A 19,511-nucleotide genomic window follows, 5' to 3' on the forward strand; every position below is an offset into this window, starting at 1 on the left:
AATATGGCTATATATGACCTTCTTAACATTGTAATGGAAAATGTTGATGAACGAAAGCCCGTTTGCGCTATTTTTACTGATATGACTCAAGCCTTTGACTATGTTAACCATGACCGACTGTTATGCAAGCTTGAAATGTATGGTATTAGGGGTAATGCGCTAAATCTTATCGAATCTTTCTTAAGATAAAGGCCTCAATGTACCGAAATATCTAGAATCTGTACGAAGACAAAAACAGAACAAAAGTACTATTCGAGAGAGCAGTATGTCACACATGGAGTCCCACAGGGCAGTGTGCTCGGCCCCCTACTGTTCCTCGTTTATATTAATGACCTGCCAAATGGCGTTGACTATCCAATGGTACTATTTGCTGACGACAGCACATCTATAATAAATTGTGATAGCCTGATTACATACGAAAAGGACATTAATTCAGAATTAAATAATATTATAATGTGGTTAAATAATAATAATCTAATAATCAATCTTAAAAAGACTAATGTAATGCACTTCTACAATCGTATAAATCCTATTAATACTGATACAATTGACATAAACTATAAACATGACAAAATTGAAAATGTAGACACGACACGGTTTTTAGGCTTATTAATAGATAGTCAACTTACCTGGAAAACTCATGTTGCTGATATATGTCAACAACTAAACAAATCTGCTTATGCACTTTCTAAACTATCAAAAATAGTAAATCAAGACACAGTTCTGTCGGCCTACCATGGACTTGTAATCTCAAAACTGCGATATGGGATTATATTCTGGGGTAACTCAGTCGATAGGGAAAATGTACTTATAGCCCAAAAACGGTGTGTAAGAGCAATGTGCGGAAAAAAACCCGCAGAAAGCAGTGTTCCGTTATTCAAAGTAATGAAAATTTTAACATTTCCGTGTATTTATATCTTAGAAATGGCAGTATTTGTTAAATGCAACTCTAATTTGTTCGCTAAAGTCTCAGAGTACCGCAAATATCCAACGCGATCACAATATGACCAGAAGTTGCACAATGAGCAACGGAACACCACATTGATGCGGAAAAGCATTTTTGGAACGGCAACCAGAATATATAATAAAATTCCTGATTGTTTAAAAACATTACCACTATCACAATTTAAGAAACAACTGACTGCACTATTAATCGAAAAATGTTATTATAAAATAAGCGACTATTTGAATGAAAATTAAATGTATGTATAAATTTTATTTCTTAAGTATGATTATGTTCTAAATTTTGTGACTATGTTCTAATGATTAATATTTAATTTACAAATTGTAAATTGTACCTGTGTTTTCACAAATAAAGACTCTCTCTCTCTCTCTCTCTCTAAAACGAAACGAACACGAGAGTAGATTGTCAAAAAAAAAAAAAAGAGATGCCCGCAATTCGTGAACTTCGGTGTTTGCGGTGGAACTTGACTGTTAAAGTTTGTCTTATCATTATTCATTACCCGTAGTATACATAAGATAGCTTGACGTAACGTAGGTACCTACGCGTTTGCGTTAAGTGTCATTTTGTATGGGTTTTTGAGTTTCCGAAACGTCCGGTTTGACGCGCTGTTCAATATCCCATAGAAAAATAGACATTACATTTATATCGACCGGGATATGAACCGTGATTACCTTTTATATTGTTACTGTTGTGTGTTTGTGTTGTATAAAAATAGACATATCGCAAACATGAACACTCGTCACGCTATGGAATGAAATTTACATTAGAGGTTCAGAATGATTGGAGAGTGAGGCATAATAGTATACGCAACGAATTCGCGATATTCAATCTTACTAACTTCCTTTCCTTCGATTCCTTTGAAGCAACGATTCAGTGGCGCCTCATACTTTTAATTTGCATGATCTAGTTTGCGGGAACTCCATAATTGCCCCGGGGGTTTCTTCCCAAGTTAAACATGGGCATTGCCTCAGAAAATTCAGTAGTTAGTTGCCTAACTATTGAATTTATTTTATCTGCTTACAAACATATAATAAATCTAAACCCCTTATGATGGACACATATCGTAAACAGTCGAGTAATGTTAATGATATATATTCGCCTGTCGATGTCGGCTCGTTTGCATTATGTAACAGTCACATAAATAGTGGTGGTAATTGCTATAACCGTTCCAAATTTTAGCTATCTACGTCAAACGGTCCCTGAGAAAAACGCATTTAACTGATTTGCAAGACCGAAGTGATCCCATAAAGGGGCCCACTGATTAACAGTCCGCCGGACGGTATCGGCCTGTCAGTTGTTCGGAACTGTCAAAATTTTGTTCTGACTGACAGGCCAGTGGGCCCCTTAAGTAAAGTTTTGTACGGCACACTAAATAAAACGATTTGAACCAGAAATAGACAACACAAACGTGAACGCTCGTCAGGTTATCGAATGAAATTTTATTTACATGCATGATGCAGGTTCGATTTTCAGTTTTAAACTTTTTAAATTTACTTAAGTACCCGAGATTCGAGCGTTCGGAATATCAGGCCAGATCAAGTTGAAGTTAGTTGCAATTTTGTAAGTAGATTAATTGGCGAGAACTTTGAACCGCTTTGTGGGGCAGTTTAGCACGAACGTGCTGAGGGCCTACCGCGAACGTTCGACGTGTTGCCTCCCTGTCACACTTACGTACAAATTTACAAGTGCGGTAGAGAGGCAAAACGTCGAACGTAATTCGCGGTAGGCCTGAGGTAATTGCTCGTAAAAGTACACGCGGCACGCGGTAAATACTGCAACGAAGTTTGGTCGTTTGTGCCATCGCCCACACTCTTATATAACTGTCCATAGATATACCTTATGCCTTTTGTAATAAGGTCCACCGATGGACAGTTCAGAGCGTTGCTGTTTGGCCTGTTTGTAACGCCACAGAATGTATTAATTTTATTTTATGTGATAGTCAGCAAATGAGCAGACGTTCTGATTGGAAGCGGTCATTGTCACTCATAGACATAATTTGATATGTGTGAGAATAATAACTAACATCATTCAGCACAATCGTTAACAATACCTATTTGATATGTAAAAAACAACGGGGTGCACTCCGGGAGTGCCGGCGAAGTGAAAACTCAATGACATTGTAACAGTTACATTGTACAGTTAGTTGCGTCTTACGTCAAAATATTAATAACAGCCCCATCTAGTGCAAAATGTCTGCAGCACTATGTATATTTGAGGTTAACGCCATCTAGCGTTATTTCGTCGCATTACTTGAAACCCCTAAGCACATCACTGTTAGTACTCAAGTTATATTAGTACCAGTTAGAGGGAAACTCACTAGATGGCATTTAAATCACGTAACGTTCGTTACGTGTCCGTCACACGTGACGTCACGTCTTACGTCTTACGCTCTCGCGAGTTTAACATTTTTTCCCCATCACAAAAAGTGCACAGCGCCGCTAAAGAAGTTTTCACTTCAAAAATACTTCAACATTCTTTTTAAATTACAAAATCTTCAAATATTGGTAACGATGTGTTGATATTTCGTTAAACCCCTATATGATATTTTTTATGTATATGTGATATTTCGTTGCAAGAGCCATCGGGCCCGACATCGGGCCCAGTTGGCAAGTGCCCGGCGACCGTGTGGATCTAATAAGCTCTTAATACACCTAAAGTGTATTTATTCATCCTTTCTAGTCCTAAGTATCATGTAAACAAACACTACTCGAAGACATCATCACACTTTTCTCTGGAATTACACAATAATCATCACTCAAGATGTTGTTGTAGGTACACTTAAAGAAACTTACATAGAATTGAAATCGATTGCGCTCCACTCACTATCAGTATAATGTCATTATTTTGACATTACTTCAAAAATATTAAAAATGTTTAATAACTTCATTATCGTCCATCATTCTTTCTGTCATTTCTGATTCCATCATTCTAATCAATTCACTGTCAGTAGTAATGTCATTTCTAGTACCATTACTTTGACATAACTCCAATACTGACGGAAATTATTAAAATGAACTTCATTACTTGCCGTCATTCCTTCATGACAATCCCTACACTATCACTAAAAACATCATTCCTTCAAAGTAATGTCAGTATTCATGATAGTGTCGGGGCCGTCGATCAAATAATTTTCATCAATAATCACAGTAACGAACGGATCATCTCAAAAACATCTGACATTACGATGCCTAGATTGCCTATAAATAGTATTGTTGGAATGACACTTTGACGCTTAGAGCATTTAATAACCGGAGTCGCCTTTAAGAGCCCCTCTGCCGAAAACCTTGCACAACTGTGCAAACTTTTGTATGGACTGACGTTTATCTGAGATGGCTATTTGTACGTTCCGTACAAATCATATACAAATAGCCATACATTTGACGTCCTCCCCGGCAAAACCGGCAGACTATTTTGTACAGAAAATGACAGCCATGGCGTCTCCAGTTACTAAATACTCACTGCCGTATTCGAACTTCAAGATATTCACAAGAGACGACACCTACTAGATCCATTCTAGATACGTTATAGTTTAGATATCAACTAGTTCTCTTTTGCAGCGCAATTCGGGCAACCAATGTCACTTTTACGTTAGATAGAGTAAGATATCTATGTGAATTGGATCTCTAAGTCATATCCTGTGGAAATCGTTCAATGGTATCTCCAGAATCACGCAAATGTCAAATTTGACAGGTTAGATCTTAAACATATCGTTATCGTATCTTGGTGATGTCTAAAAGATATCTAATAGATGTCTATTTCAAAATCCGAATCGGGCCCTCAAAGCTTTGACGTCACGTTTGTTTACATGATAAGACACGTAATAATGAATGCACTTTACGCTCCATTTACTCTAAAAGTTAACACATTCAACACCAAGAACTCGACTGTCGGGTACACTGTTCGTAGCGACTACGCGCTACATACGACGAAACCGTGGCTACGCGCTACGAGCGTAACCCGTAGCACTTAGTGGTATTGAATGTGTTAATGTGTTTGTTGTGTTGTGTGAGATGACCTAACCTCCTAAGGCCCAAGGTCCTACCTATTACTTATTCAGTTCGATGAAATTTAAATCATATTCAATTGGAACAGAGTCGCATTTGTTTTGTTTCGTTAAATTTTCGAACAAAACCAAAATCAACTCTATTCCCTGCACTAAAGGTTCAAATTTCAGTGGCAATTTCTGGATTTTTCATTTGTATGGCCGGGCCTTAAGAGGCTAAACAAACTGTTCCATTATTTCTTTCTCCGCGGCGAGGGAAACTTTCGGCCGTTTCATTAGCAATCATTAATAATTAATACAGAACGAAAGATTAGTTTCCTTGCGCAATAAACATAGTATATAACTATATATACTCGGGCAAACCCACTGTTTCAGTAGAAAAAGAGGAGGATAACCCTTGGCGCCCATATTTTTTACCATGGAGTATAGAGTAAAGTACCTCTACCTTCCATAACTTTATACCGCCTTTTTGACTAGGAAGGACGCGTTTTAATGAGCTAACAATCATACAAACTCACATTTTGTAACGTTTTTTGGTTGATTGTAACTAGTAAAGTGAACACTGGCCAGTGAAGTAAGTACTACTACTCGTATATTTATAGACTTCATATATCACTCAGGGGTGTGAAGCTTTCGCACCATTTAACCCTCCATTGCTTGTGTGGAGAGGCCCTTTGTTTTCTAGATTAGCTTCACGGACAGAGATAAGTAAATATAAAGACTATAAATTTGTATTAAAATCGCATTTATCTTCGTTGTTGTAAGACGACTCGCCTTAGAAAGTAGCCCGAATCAGTTTTATATTCGTTTTCGTTGTAACTACCGCAATTTTACTTACCGCAATTTTACTTACCGCAATTTTACTTACTGCAATTTTACTTACCGCAATTTTTCGTCGAAACGAGCAAAGTCCACAAAAAGCAAGCGAATTTGCGTTTAGTAAAGTAAATTCCGTAAAATGGGGTGAGTAGGGACAAAACTGACATTCAGACCTTCGATACCATTTTTTTTTACATATGTAAAGTGAATGGTATATACATATAATAAATGTTCCGGACGTTTGTATTTTAGATTTTTTTATGATTTTGGGTAGTTCCATTTCATAACTTTACCGATAAACACAAAATCCCTCCTCACCCCGTAGTACCTCGTAGTTTTGGAGTGAGATGGGATTCCATACAAAGGTGATTTTGGAACGTTGTTGCATCGATTTTTTTTTCTTATGAATATCACTATTATAGCTCCATTTGTAATACTAATACATTATTTAGGTAGCAGTAGCCTTTAAAAACCATCTCACCCCCCTGGCATCGCTTCTCCCCATTCATAACCCAACTCTCCACGCAATCCCTACTCACCCCATTTTACGGTAGTTTATTGTGGTAGTTTTCGTCGGTCCGCACATGACCCGTTTTAATATAGCTATCACTACACCTTATGAAACAAAGTCCCCCGCCGCGTCGGTCTGTTTGTGTGTATGTATGTTCGCGATAAGCTCAAAAGCTACTGAACGGAGTCTCATGCTGTTTTCACCTATCAAAAGAGTGATTCTCAAGGAAAGTGTAGGTGTATAATTTGTTTTATTTGTGTATAATTGTCGCGGGTCGCTAATAGTATTAAATATGTCTGTGTCTTTCTACGGAAAAAGGTTTGCAATTTATAGAGCAATGAAATCCCTCCTCCGTGTGCAACCGCTGAACAGCTGCCAGACGCCCGAATTAATTAATAATGATAGAATGGCACACTAACTAGACGGATTTCGTTGCTCTATAAATTGCAAACCTATTTCCGTAGCTAGCTCTCCGTCTATTAAGAATACCTAGTCTGTATTGTTTACTAGTCTCATCTGATATTAAGATGATATGCGGTTCAGGTCCACTGAATCCTTTCTTCATTATAATGGGTAATATAAGGGTCTGTCTATTGTTCTAACGGACAGTATAATGACACGTCACGCGAGCACATACAGGGGAGGGTAGGGAATAATGGGGTACTTAATGTTGGCCGAATAAAATTGACCCTTTTGTGTTTGTAAACAATGTCTAATTTGAATTATCACTGTTAATGTTCTTATTTTAATTAACTATTATAATCACACGTATACCTACGCTTTGTGTTTGGGTAACCTGGTGGATCGTATACTGAAACCACTGAAAATATTCGCAATGTTAAAAATATCGTGTTCCTCACGAACTATGGAACAAATAGAAAATTAGTATAAAAACCCGTTTTGAGTGAAAAGCGTTTTCACTAGTTAAAACTAGTTTTCCGTAAGACCTTGATGAAAATTAGTATTGGCTAATTGTAAGGAATTCCGTTTCTTAATATAAGATCGTGTGGAATAATCCTTTGAGGTACGTACTCGTTGCGTCATTTCTGCAAAAATAAAAAACCGGCAAAGTAAGAAGCAAGGCTATTAGATAACATATCTCTTAATGAATGTGTTATATTTTTAGAATTCTTCACGCTCTCGTTAACTTGCTTTGAAGCCAGTTGACATCAGCTTATTTTAAAATGTTTCGTACCTATTAACTTGAAATAAATAAAATAGGTATATTTCTCTCTCTCTGCACCAATTGTAAATGTCTGTTTGGTCCTATGGTTGACTGGTAGAGAATGCCATATGGCATTAAGTCCGCCATTTGTACATTTTTGTATATACTTTGTGCAATAAAATTTAAATTTAAATAAATAAATAAATATCTGGGAGACCGAGCTGAGCTCGGAAAACATATAAAAACTCAAAGATATGCGTTTTCCACGAGATAAGACCTAGCTAGATCGATTTTTCGACCCCGAAAACCCCTATATAGACCCCGAAATATATATAATAAACAAGAATTGCTCGTTTGAAGGTATTAGATGAAACCCTTTTCACAATACTAATGAAGCTGCTCAGGGATTATAAAAGGCACAGTTCGGATTAGGACTGTACCAGCAGTATTGTAGTGCGACATCACTGCAGTTAAATTCAGGAAACATCAAAAAAGACGGCCTCCTAGCCTTTTTTTTTGTCGATGTGGGAATGCTGTTACGCATTGTCCCCCTGGCCCCGAGGTGGGCCTATTATGGGGGTTATGTGGGACTCTCACCTCCCATCTCTTTTCAATTGTGAAAAGAGGGGAGGTAGGCTCCTCCACTAAACCCACACCGGCGTTTCCCACAATATGCCGTTTGGGGAGGCGTCCTGGGATCGCGAACATTCTACCAGGACGCCCCCCCGGTACAGGGGCCTCCTAGCCTAGTCAGTAGTGACCCTGCCTACGAAGCAGGAAGTACGTTTGTATGGAGAAGCCGCCGCCCCCTTTCCTCTTAAGGATGACTCACATTAGACCGAGCCGTGTCCGACCCGGAGCTTCCGGCGCATCGTTTTCTACGGAAAGTATCACGTGATCGCCTGTCATGTCATAGAAAAGTAAGCGCCGGGAGCTCCGGCCCGGACACGGCCCGGTCTAACGTGAGTCATCCTTTAGGTAATTAACGACGTAATCCCCCCATCTTCGTCAGTCGCGCAACTATTTTTAACCGCCGCTATTTTAACAAGACACATTTACGAAGACACTTTCCAACACTGGGCCCATAACCTGTTAAATCAGGGCGTAAAAGGAAACTATGAGAAGTTCATGTGAAGATATATATTGTCTAGAGAATAAGCATTGATACACAATTTAGTCTGTTCAGCAGTTAAGGTCGAAATAATGTGACGGCATCACGCACGCGAACAAAAGCTGTAAGTATATTATTCAAACATTTAAATTTGTTCCACGTGCGTTTATGCAGTTTCCTATAAAACAAGATTCTTTTAGTTTACGAAGACACTTTCCGACAGATTAAAGCAAATCGAGCACAGATAATGACGGAGAGGGCAAGTTGTAAACTTATACAGTGAGCGACGAGTGCTGGGGCCATAAATCATAAAGTTATCTCGTGGAATCTGCACAGAGCGAGCGCCATTCACAAAACACTGTGTGAAAGAACGTTAGCACGAGGAACTTGGTAGTTAGCTGCAGAAAACTGATCCCCCCTGCAAACAAGTTTCTATTTATTTATTTATTTTATTTATTTACAAATTTAAATCAGGCATCAAGGCCCATATTACAAATACCTTACAGACTAACATACTAACTAAACTAAACACTATTTAGGGCCACTTGCACCATCCCACTAACCCGGGGTTAACCGGATAAAACTTAAGTTACCATGGTTACCAGTACAATTTGACACTAGGTTAACGGCTTAACGGGTTAATCCCGGGTTAGTGGGATGGTGCAAGTGGCGCTTAGTCGACAAAACGGCGTGGCTTCGTTGCATCAGCTGCTCTTGTGTCTTGTGTTGTGATGTGTCTATGTAGGGGAGGTCACTTATCTCTGCAGCTTACTGTACATTGATCAATATTACCAATACCTATGTCCATATTAAACTTTCGTGCGACATATATTTTAAATTGTTTATACGACAACGGTTTCACTCACTTGAATTTTTAGTCGCTAATAATTTTTAGTGCACGAGTTGCAGCCGCCGCGAGCACTCGAGCCTGAGGAAGGACCCCCGACGGGCCCGAAACATGTCGCCAACAAACCGTTGTCGTATAAACAATACCTATGTCTGTATGTCTTGTTCTTTTTTTAGGGTTCCGTACCCAAAGGGTAAAACGGGACCCTATTACTAAGACTTCGCTGTCCGTCCGTCCGTCCGTCCGTCCGTCCGTCCGTCCGTCCGTCCGTCCGTCCGTCCGTCTGTCACCAGGCTGTATCTCACGAACCGTGATAGCTAGACAGTTGAAATTTTCACAGATGATGTATTTCTGTTGCCGCTATAACAACAAATACTAAAAACAGAATAAAATAAAGATTTAAATGGGGCTCCCATACAACAAACGTGATTTTTGACCAAAGTTAAGCAACGTCGGGAGTGGTCAGTATTTGGATGGGTGACCGTTTTTTTTTTTTTGCTTTTTTTTTTTTTTGCATTATGGTACGGAACCCTTCGTGCGCGAGTCCGACTCGCACTTGCCCGGTTTTTTTTATATTTCTTCTTGTTTTTATAACAACTACCTAGGTTACTTCAAACACCGCTAAAAACGGCCAAATAAATGTGTCGTAAACAGACGCCTAGCATACAAAATCGGCAACAATAAACGCAATAATCGAAACGGTCAAACAGATAATTTTTTTCTCATTCCATTCCCAAAATTTCGTTACGATTGGTTAAGTTTTGGATGAAGAAAATGTCGAGAACGAAACCTCGATTTCTGAGGTTTTTATGTCAAATTTTTGGATGGAGCTGCAGTTGTCCTTATCCCACATTATTGAGGCTGCGCCCGTGCCTGCGAGACAGCAACATTGATTTAAATTTCTTTAAAAAAGAGGCTCAAGTAATATTTCCTGCTTATCCGTAAAAATAGTTTAATGTCGGTATTCTGATTTTACAATTTGTTATAGTTTTGACATTGTTATGGTACGACCATGACACGTCTCGCAGTGCATCTCACGTACATAAATAAGTGCGAGCGAGATGCCTAATGACACGACTCGAACTACGCAGCAGAGTTCCATCTTATACTGGCTAGTCTGACACAATTCAATAATTCAGTAACGTGAATGAATGGTGAATGGCATTCTTGACATCATTCAGCCAACTTTATAAAACGACGCGATCAGTCTTCATTGACTGGGATCTTTTATAAATACTGTGAATTTGACTCAATTTCCGCTGAAGGGTAATGAAGTAAAATGGCGGCCTGACTCTAATTTTAAATAAACATCAAAAATTTGATCTCGATACGATATGGATCGGATCTGTCAGTGTCAAAAGTCACATTTTTGATTGAAAAAATATCACTTTTGACACGTTTTTTGTTTATGTTTTTTTTTGTTTATTTGGAATATTTGTATGTATACGTAAGCCTTTTATTTTTAATTGTCATTTTGTTTTTACGCTGTAGGTTCGAAATTAATTAATATTTAATAATATATTGTGTTATTTATTATGTTCATGTCGATTTTATACGAATTAAAATACGCCTGTTATTAATATTTTCACTTTCCAGCCGTCATCTGCTCCGAAAACGATATCGTACAGGAAAATGTAAACAGAGCCTACAGCCCTCGCAACATTTTTCGTCGAAACAAGCAAAGGCCACAAAAAGCAAGCGAACATTTGCGACGTTATCTATGAAAAGGGACCTTATTGTCGATGTCGCTTACGTCATTATTAACGATGCTCCGATATAAATACAATGCCGCCCAACGCTGTGCGGCGTAAGCGCCATCGACAATAAGGTCCCTTTTCATAGATAATTCCCCATTTGCGTTTGAGAAGGTACTTTACTGTGGTAGTTTTCGTCGGTCCGCCAATGACCCGTTTTAATATAGCTATCACTACACCTTATGAAACAAAGTCCCCCGCCACGTCTGTCTGTTTGTGTGTATGTATGTTCGTGATAAGCTCAAAAACTACTGAACGGATCTTCAGGCGGTTTTCACCTATCAATAGAGTGATTCTTGAGGAAAGTTTTGGTAGGGCAACCCACGATGCTAAATCGGGATTTACTCGAGTGTCGTACAGACCTATTGGAATCGAAATATTAGATGATAAGAAGAAAAAAAAGTTAAATATAATTATAAAGTGTTTTTTTTCCAGCGAGCCGGAAAGCGTCTACAATTTTTTTTTAATTTCGGGAGGTTGGTGGAGGGTTAAAAAATCGTTAAGCAGTTTGTGGGTTTGGTCGTTTTTGTCCACGTTAATGCTATATTTTTTCTATAACTTAATATAACACTTATTTGTAGGCATTTTCTTAATCTGACGAACACAAGTTTGACGCCTAATTTTTACATTGTAACCGTCAGATTAAGGAAATGCGTGCAAATAATTATCAGATTTAGTAATAGCACAATAATAGCATTAATTTGGACTAATATGACCACATCCACAATCTGCTTAACAATTTGTTGAACCCCCCACCAACCCCCCACCAACCAAGGGCTCAACATAGATGGCTAAAAGGGGTAAAGGTAGACTACACGGGTTAGCAAAATATTATTCATATCTTAATCTGACGCGCTCGAGTAAACACAAAAATCCCCTCTTGGGCTCCCCTACCATTTTGTGTAACCCGGGGCGGGTCGCTAGTATTAAATATTTCAGTGTCCCGCGGAAATTTTGTTATTAATAATATCAGTCCGTATTGTTTACTAGTCTCATCTGAAAATGTAAACAGAGCCTACAGCTATCGCAACATCAATTTCCCTATTCCTTCAATCTTAACTTCAATCTACAAATAAAATAGAAATAACAATCTTTTTAGGGTTCCGTACCCAAAGGGTAAAACGGGACCCTATTACTAAGACTTCGCTGTCCGTCCGTCCGTCCGTCCGTCCGTCCGTCCGTCTGTCACCAGGCTGTATCTCACGAACCGTGATAGCTAGACAGTTGAAATTTTCACAGATGATGTATTTCTGTTGCCGCTATAACAACAAATACTAAAAACAGAATAAAATAAAGATTTAAATGGGGCTCCCATACAACAAACGTGAGTTTTGACCAAAGTTAAGCAACGTCGGGAGTGGTCAGTACTTGGATGGGTGACCGTTTTTTTTTTTGCTTTTTTTTTGTTTTTTTTTTATATGGTACGGAACCCTTCGTGCGCGAGTCCGACTCGCACTTGCCCGATTTTTTACAGCTTCCTCCTCATTTCCATAAGTCTATTGTTTTATTATAATTATAGCCAAGAGGGGAAAGTATGCTAATAGCCAGGGGTCGAGAGCGCTTACCCTTTTTATAAAGGTCACGTTCAAGACCAAAGGTTGTATATTTCTGACGTTCCAGTGTAGACCTCGAGGACTATACCTATACTATACGAGGCACGTTAGCAATTTTTCATACCTGACAGCATTACTGGCTGAAGTGGAATACTGCGATATAATCGGTACCCCCACCAGTTTTGACATTTTTATATTCACTCACTTCTAAGTAACTTACTTTGTATGCATCTCGCTCGTACTCGCATATTAGTGTAAGCGAGATGTATAGAAAGTAATTTACGTAGACGCGAGCTATTATGTTAATGTCAAAACTGATGGTAGCCGTAGTGACGTAGGTACGCGTTTGCGTTAAGTGTTATTTTGTATGGGATTTTGAGTCTCCTAAACGTCCCGCTTGGCGCGCTGTTCAAAACCCCATACAAAATGGGAAATAACCCAAACGCGTACGTTCGTCACGCTATCGAATGAAATTTACTCTAGGGGTTCGGATAAAATAAAGTTTCAAAGTATCTGTTACACAAGCCTAGTTGGTAGTGACTTTGCTTACGAACAAAATATTACTGTACATAAGTTGCGAGCATTAAGGTGACAGTCCATTTCCAACGACAGCAGCACTACCAATTATTTTACTATGGAAATTGACAATAACACCGACGTTCGTACTAGTAGTGCAGCTGCGGTCAGAAATGGAATGTTACCCTCAGAGTGACATTCCATTTCCAACTGCAGCTGCAATACTGTTCATTTTACTATGGAAATTGACAATGACAGCGACGCGTTCAGTACTGGTAGTGCAGCTGCGGTTAGAAATGGAATGTTACCATTAAGGTGACGTTCAGATGTCAACGGCAGCTGCAATACTGTTACGGCGTCGTCATGCCGCCCCCTGTATCTGTAAAATTCCATCATCTTCCTTTTTTTATACCACATCGGTGGCAAACAAGCATAAGGCCCGCCTGATGGTGAGCAGTCACCGTAGCCTGTGGACGCCGGCAACTCCAGCGGTGTTACATGCGCGTTGCCGACCTTTTAAAAACCTGTACACTCCTTTTTTGAAGAACCCCATACTGTAGACCCTCGCGAAAACCTCGGAACTCTCCGAAGGCCCCCCCCCCCCCCCATCCCGGCTTTTTATGCCACGGCTATGCCTGGGGTCCCCTTGGCAACTAATCCCGAGAATTGGCGTAGGCGCTTGTTTTTACGAAAGCGACTGACATCTGACCTTCTAACCCAGAGGGAAAACTAGGTCTTGTTGGGATTAGTCCGGTTTCCTCACGATGCTTTCCTTCACAGAAAAGCGACTGGTAAATATCTAATGATATTTCGTACATAAGTTCCAAAAATTGGGTTTTACACGGTAGAAACGCTGCAGTTGACATCCGAACGTCACCTTTATTGACACATTTTTCATGAGAAGTAGGTACTTATCTGTTAGGGATGAAAGACTATTGCCTACAGCAATTTGTAGGCGTAAAAAATCACTGTGTTACTTTGTTTGATATCAAAGACGAAGAAAACAAGTCGCAAATATTGTATCTGCGAGTTCCGCCCTGTACAGTCAGCAGCAGAAGTTGCTAAGCGCGACTTTATTGTTAAGACAATAAGAGCGTGTCAAGATAATTTTGAACACCTCGCCCGCCTAGCAACTTCTGCTGCTGATTGTACCTACTCAACAAGAAGACAAGAACGAATTCAATTTGAATTCTTTTCGTTTGTCAGCGCGTCGCGCTTTGGAAAAAGAGGTCATGGTCATTTTTAGAGTTACGTACCCAAAGGGTAAAAACGGGACCCTATTACTAAGACTCCTCTGTCCATCTATCTGTCTGTCTGTCCGCCGGTGTGAGAGACACACCAGGCTGTATCTCATAAACCGTGATAGCTAGACAGTTGAAATTTTCACAGATAATGTATTTCTGTTGCCGCAATAACAACAATTAAGTATTAAAAACAGAGTAAAATAAATACTTATTGTGGGGCTCCCATACCACATTTTTTTTTGCTGTTTTTTGCGTAATGGTACGGAACCCTTCGTGCGCGAGTCCGACTCGCACTTGGCCGGTTTTTGTATTTATAATAATAATTATTATGACCTCTATTTCCATTTGTAGGTTACATAATCTTCTTAGTCGGTACACTCTTGCCAGAGTGCATGGTCGTGGTCATCATTGTGAATCTCGATGAGTGATGATCTTGCTAATACGGCGCCATTCGTCGCGGACTGCAGCTTTCCGGGTACATTCGTAAACCGAGAACTTAGTTGCGGCCTTGATCTGGTCTGTCCATCTCATTGGTGATCTATGTGAATCTCGATGAGTGATGATCTTGCTAATACGGCGCCATTCGTCGCGGACTGCAGCTTTCCGGGTACATTCGTAAACCGAGCACTTAGTTGCGGCCTTGATCTGGTCTGTCCATCTCATTGGTGATCTATGTGAATCTCGATGAGTGATGATCTTGCTAATACGGCGCCATTCGTCGCGGACTGCAGCTTTCCGGGTACATTCGTAAACCGAGCACTTAGTTGCGGCCTTGATCTGGTCTGTCCATCTCATTGGTGATCTATGTGAATCTCGATGAGTGATGATCTTGCTAATACGGCGCCATTCGTCGCGGACTGCAGCTTTCCGGGTACATTCGTAAACCGAGCACTTAGTTGCGGCCTTGATCTGGTCTGTCCATTTCATTGGTGATCTACCACGTGGCCTGGTGCCTTCGACCTTTCCCTGCACTACGAGACGCTCTATGGAGTCATTACCACGACGAGAAACATGGCCGAAGAAAGAAGGTTACATAATAGCAAAGAGAATAGATAGTATAGAGGGGTCCTGTGATAGTAAATTATGTTTTCCGAGGCACGTTTTTTTCTTAGACTTTATTCATCTTATATAATAGGTTGCGGGGTGTTACATTTATACATCTAGTTTTAACAACGGGGTAATGTAGTATACTATTTAACATTAACTGAGCCACAATCAAGTGTTTTGTATTACCAATTTGCCGCAAATATTAAAATCGATGTTGCTGCCCGGGTGATTGTCATTAGCGGCATCGATGTCGCGCCGCAATAGATACTGTTGCTGACTTAGAACGGTACCTTTAGGTACTCACTGGTATTACACTTCGGCCCGATTCGAACAATACTTATAAGATATCACACCGATACGATCCCAACCAAAAACCAACGTCAATTTTGATTCGGTTTTTGGTTGGTATCGTATCGGTGTGGCAGTGGCATCTTATAATATAAGCATTGTTGGAATTGGGCCGTTTGTCTTCCCAAATACGGGCTCAACAGAATAGGGAAGACGGGACATGAAAGGGCAATCGGTACAGTCTTTTTGCCCCTAATGAGCGCGTAGGCCTTTGCTACATAAGGGGGAAGTCTCTCATTCCGGTAAATATTTGCCTGATGAGACGTCTTTGGTTTCACAAAAAGGATTTTTGCGAAATCTAAGTGTAGCAGTATTTCTTTCAGTGTGAGTATACACTGAAAGAAATGTTTGCACAAAAATTGGGACTTGCGAACTGTGTTACACCGGCCAACAGGTTGGTTTATAACAACGAAATCGTGTTTTAGGATACTGATCAAATTTTATTTCTTATTAATTAAGTTCAGTTATTTTCTACGTTAAATTTGATGAGGCCCAAACGCTTAAGAAAATCGACGATCTCCTTTGGTATGGAGATAATTTGAGGACCGTAGAAAGGACATAGGCTAGTTTTCTAGGGTTCTGTACCCAAAGCCTTTAGCCTGTTGCCAAAGGGTAAAAACGGGACCCTATTACTGTCTCCACTGTCCGTCTGTCCGTCTGTCCGTCCGTCTGTCTGTCACCAGGCTGTATCTCATGAACCGTGATAGACAGTTGAAATTTTCACAGATGATGTATTTCTGTTGCAAATACAAAAGGCAAATACTAAAAAGTACGGAACCCTCGGTAGGCGAGTCCTATTCGCAATTGTCCGGTTCTATCAATCATCATCATCCCACGCAGAAGAAGTCGCGGGCACAAGCTAGTATTCAATAAACGGTTGATGCTGATGATGATTGTTCCGTGATGTAACAATCCCATTTACATCAGCTGACGCTTCATGACGTCATAATGGCGTCGTTTCCTACTGATATTCGTGTGATTTGCATGTGTTTTACCAGAGACATGTAAACAATAAGGTTTGCGTACCATATATCACACAATGCTTTACTCGTGGTTGATGCAAATGGAATGACGTAAGATTGATCACTCATAATTAATATGGTGTATTGTGGTTCAATGTCGTTAAGTGACATTGAACCACAATACAATAGGGTAATGCTACGAGCTATACCAATAGTCTGTATCTTTCGGTATTTAAATAAAAGCAGATAAAAGTAAACAAACAATTTGTAGGTACATTTTCGGGTAGTTATAACTTTTATTGGTTAACCGACCAATTACAAAACTGCGTGGATCTGTAACTGAACGCCCTGACTACCTACTACTAATACTGACCTACGTTATTTGATCGTGTAATGTTTTCATCTACACTCAGCTTAAGGAGACATTTGAGGGTAGATTTTGTTTACTTTTATTAAAATACCCATAGTCTAATAAAACATGGTCTTCCATTCCCAGAGTGACACGGGCCTACGTCACAACAACATGGCCGCTATATATAGCGCTATCGCATATTATCATATAGCGCTGTCGCATGATGACGTAGGCCCGTGTCAGTTAGGTGACCTAGAAAAGACGGGAATGGAGTACCAGGCGGAGTATATTATTATACCATGAAAATACCTAAAGATACAGAACACAGTATAAGGTCACAGTCGGGAAACATATACAGACGGACAGACGCGTCGGGTATTTTGTTTTATAAGGTGTACTGAGCCTCTACCATCAGTTTTAACATTGACATAACGCTCACGTCTACGTAATTTACTTTCTGTACATCTCGCTTCCACTATTGCTCGCATATGCGAGTACGAGCGAGATGCATAGAAAGTAAGTTACGTAAACGTGAGCGTTATGTCAATGTCAAAACTGGTGGTAGCCGTACTGGTCTAGTAGGGTAAGTGCACACACCAACAACAGTAATGCGGAACGTGACTGTATGAAAATTGTCTTTATTATTTACTAGTCTATTGTTCCACATATAACGAGCGCACAGCGCACATGTGTGACTGATTGCTGTCAGCTTTAACCTAGATTGGTTTGATGTATGATTTAAATATACCTAAATATTACGGGACAACTTTTACAAAATACTTCAGAGCCCCTAGTGTAGGTACATTTCATTCGATTTTTTTCGATTCGACTCAGGATCACGAGGACTACAGAATTAAAAAGAAAAAAATGTGCCGCAAAAAAAATACAGTTTTTTAACGCATTTTCACATAAGTACATTTTGTATGGATCGTTACAAAACTGAAACCCAAAATTTGTATGGAAAACTGGGGACACTTTTTTTCTTTATCTCATTCAATAGGTACCTACTTTATCTCATTCAGTACTCATGATTCTGAGTTTCAATAACCCAAAAGTTGATGGTTTTTCGAAAAAAAGTAAATCGTACCATTTTTTCTGAAAATTGGTATTTTTAGATTTTTATTTATTTGTCAATTGCAGCTGCAGATTGATGTCGACGATATACTTGATAAAATGAATATAGCATTAACGCCGTCGCGTAAATATCGCAAAAGTAATGCGGCTGCGGCTGACATCCGAATGTCACCTTAAAGGTGACATCCGCCGTCACACCAACAACATCTACACCCATGTCATCCAGAAAATATGAAGCTTTTCTATATTCATGACAATCTTCCTCGCAAAGTATACTAATGGCCCATCATTCGGAATTTGTTGTTAATAGGGAATATTACGCGAAACTCTGCATAGGGGGCGCTACACAACCACAATCCATCACAATTTGGGGGTCTACCGCGAAACAAGAAATCGTTATCTAACCACTCTTGCATATTCGAGCGATAAAGAGGCAGATACCCAACAAAATTTCGTTTTTTGCCTAGGACCTTTAACAAACCGCCTTGATGCATCAATGTCAGTATTTATTGTCTGTGAAAACTTGTCAAAAAACCCCCTATTGTCGATGGACTTCTTGCGGTTTTTAAGGTTCCGTACCTCAAAAGGAATAAACGGAACCATTATAGGATCACTTTAGTGTTCGTCCGTCCGTCTATCAAGACCCTTTATCTCGAGAACGCGTGGAAGTATCGAGTTGAAATATGAAATTAAAACCATATACTCATACCTTAAAATGGGGTGAGTTGGGTAAAATTTGACTTTCAAACCTCGATAAAATTTTATTTTTACACTGAACTGAATGGTGTATATAATAAGTGGTTCGGACGTTTGTATTTTAGTTTGTATTTTATTTTGGGTAGTTCCATTTCATAACTTTAACGATAAAGAGGAAAACCCACCTCTCCCCGTAGTGCCTGGTATTTGGGGTGAGAGGGTTTTTCATACAAAGGTGATTTTGGAAGATTGTTGGATCGATTTTTTTTTTATTATGAACATTACTATAGCACCATTTTTAATTGGAATACATTATTTTTGTAGCAGTAGCCTTAAAAACCCACCTCACCCCCCTCTCAATCCTTCTCTCCCCCTTCATAACCCATAGCTCCCCGTGAAACCTACTCACCCCGTTTTACGGTACTCAAGTTTACAGTCCCTTGAAGCTGTGAAAAAATAAAAAGATAGGGCCGTTTATGTCGCAAATAACGTATATTTTGCACACTACTGTCAACTGTGCTTTCTAAAAATATTATCCTTCCATT

This window comes from Cydia splendana, chromosome 3 (genome assembly GCF_910591565.1).
Source record: "Cydia splendana chromosome 3, ilCydSple1.2, whole genome shotgun sequence".
Classification (NCBI taxonomy): domain Eukaryota; kingdom Metazoa; phylum Arthropoda; class Insecta; order Lepidoptera; family Tortricidae; genus Cydia; species Cydia splendana.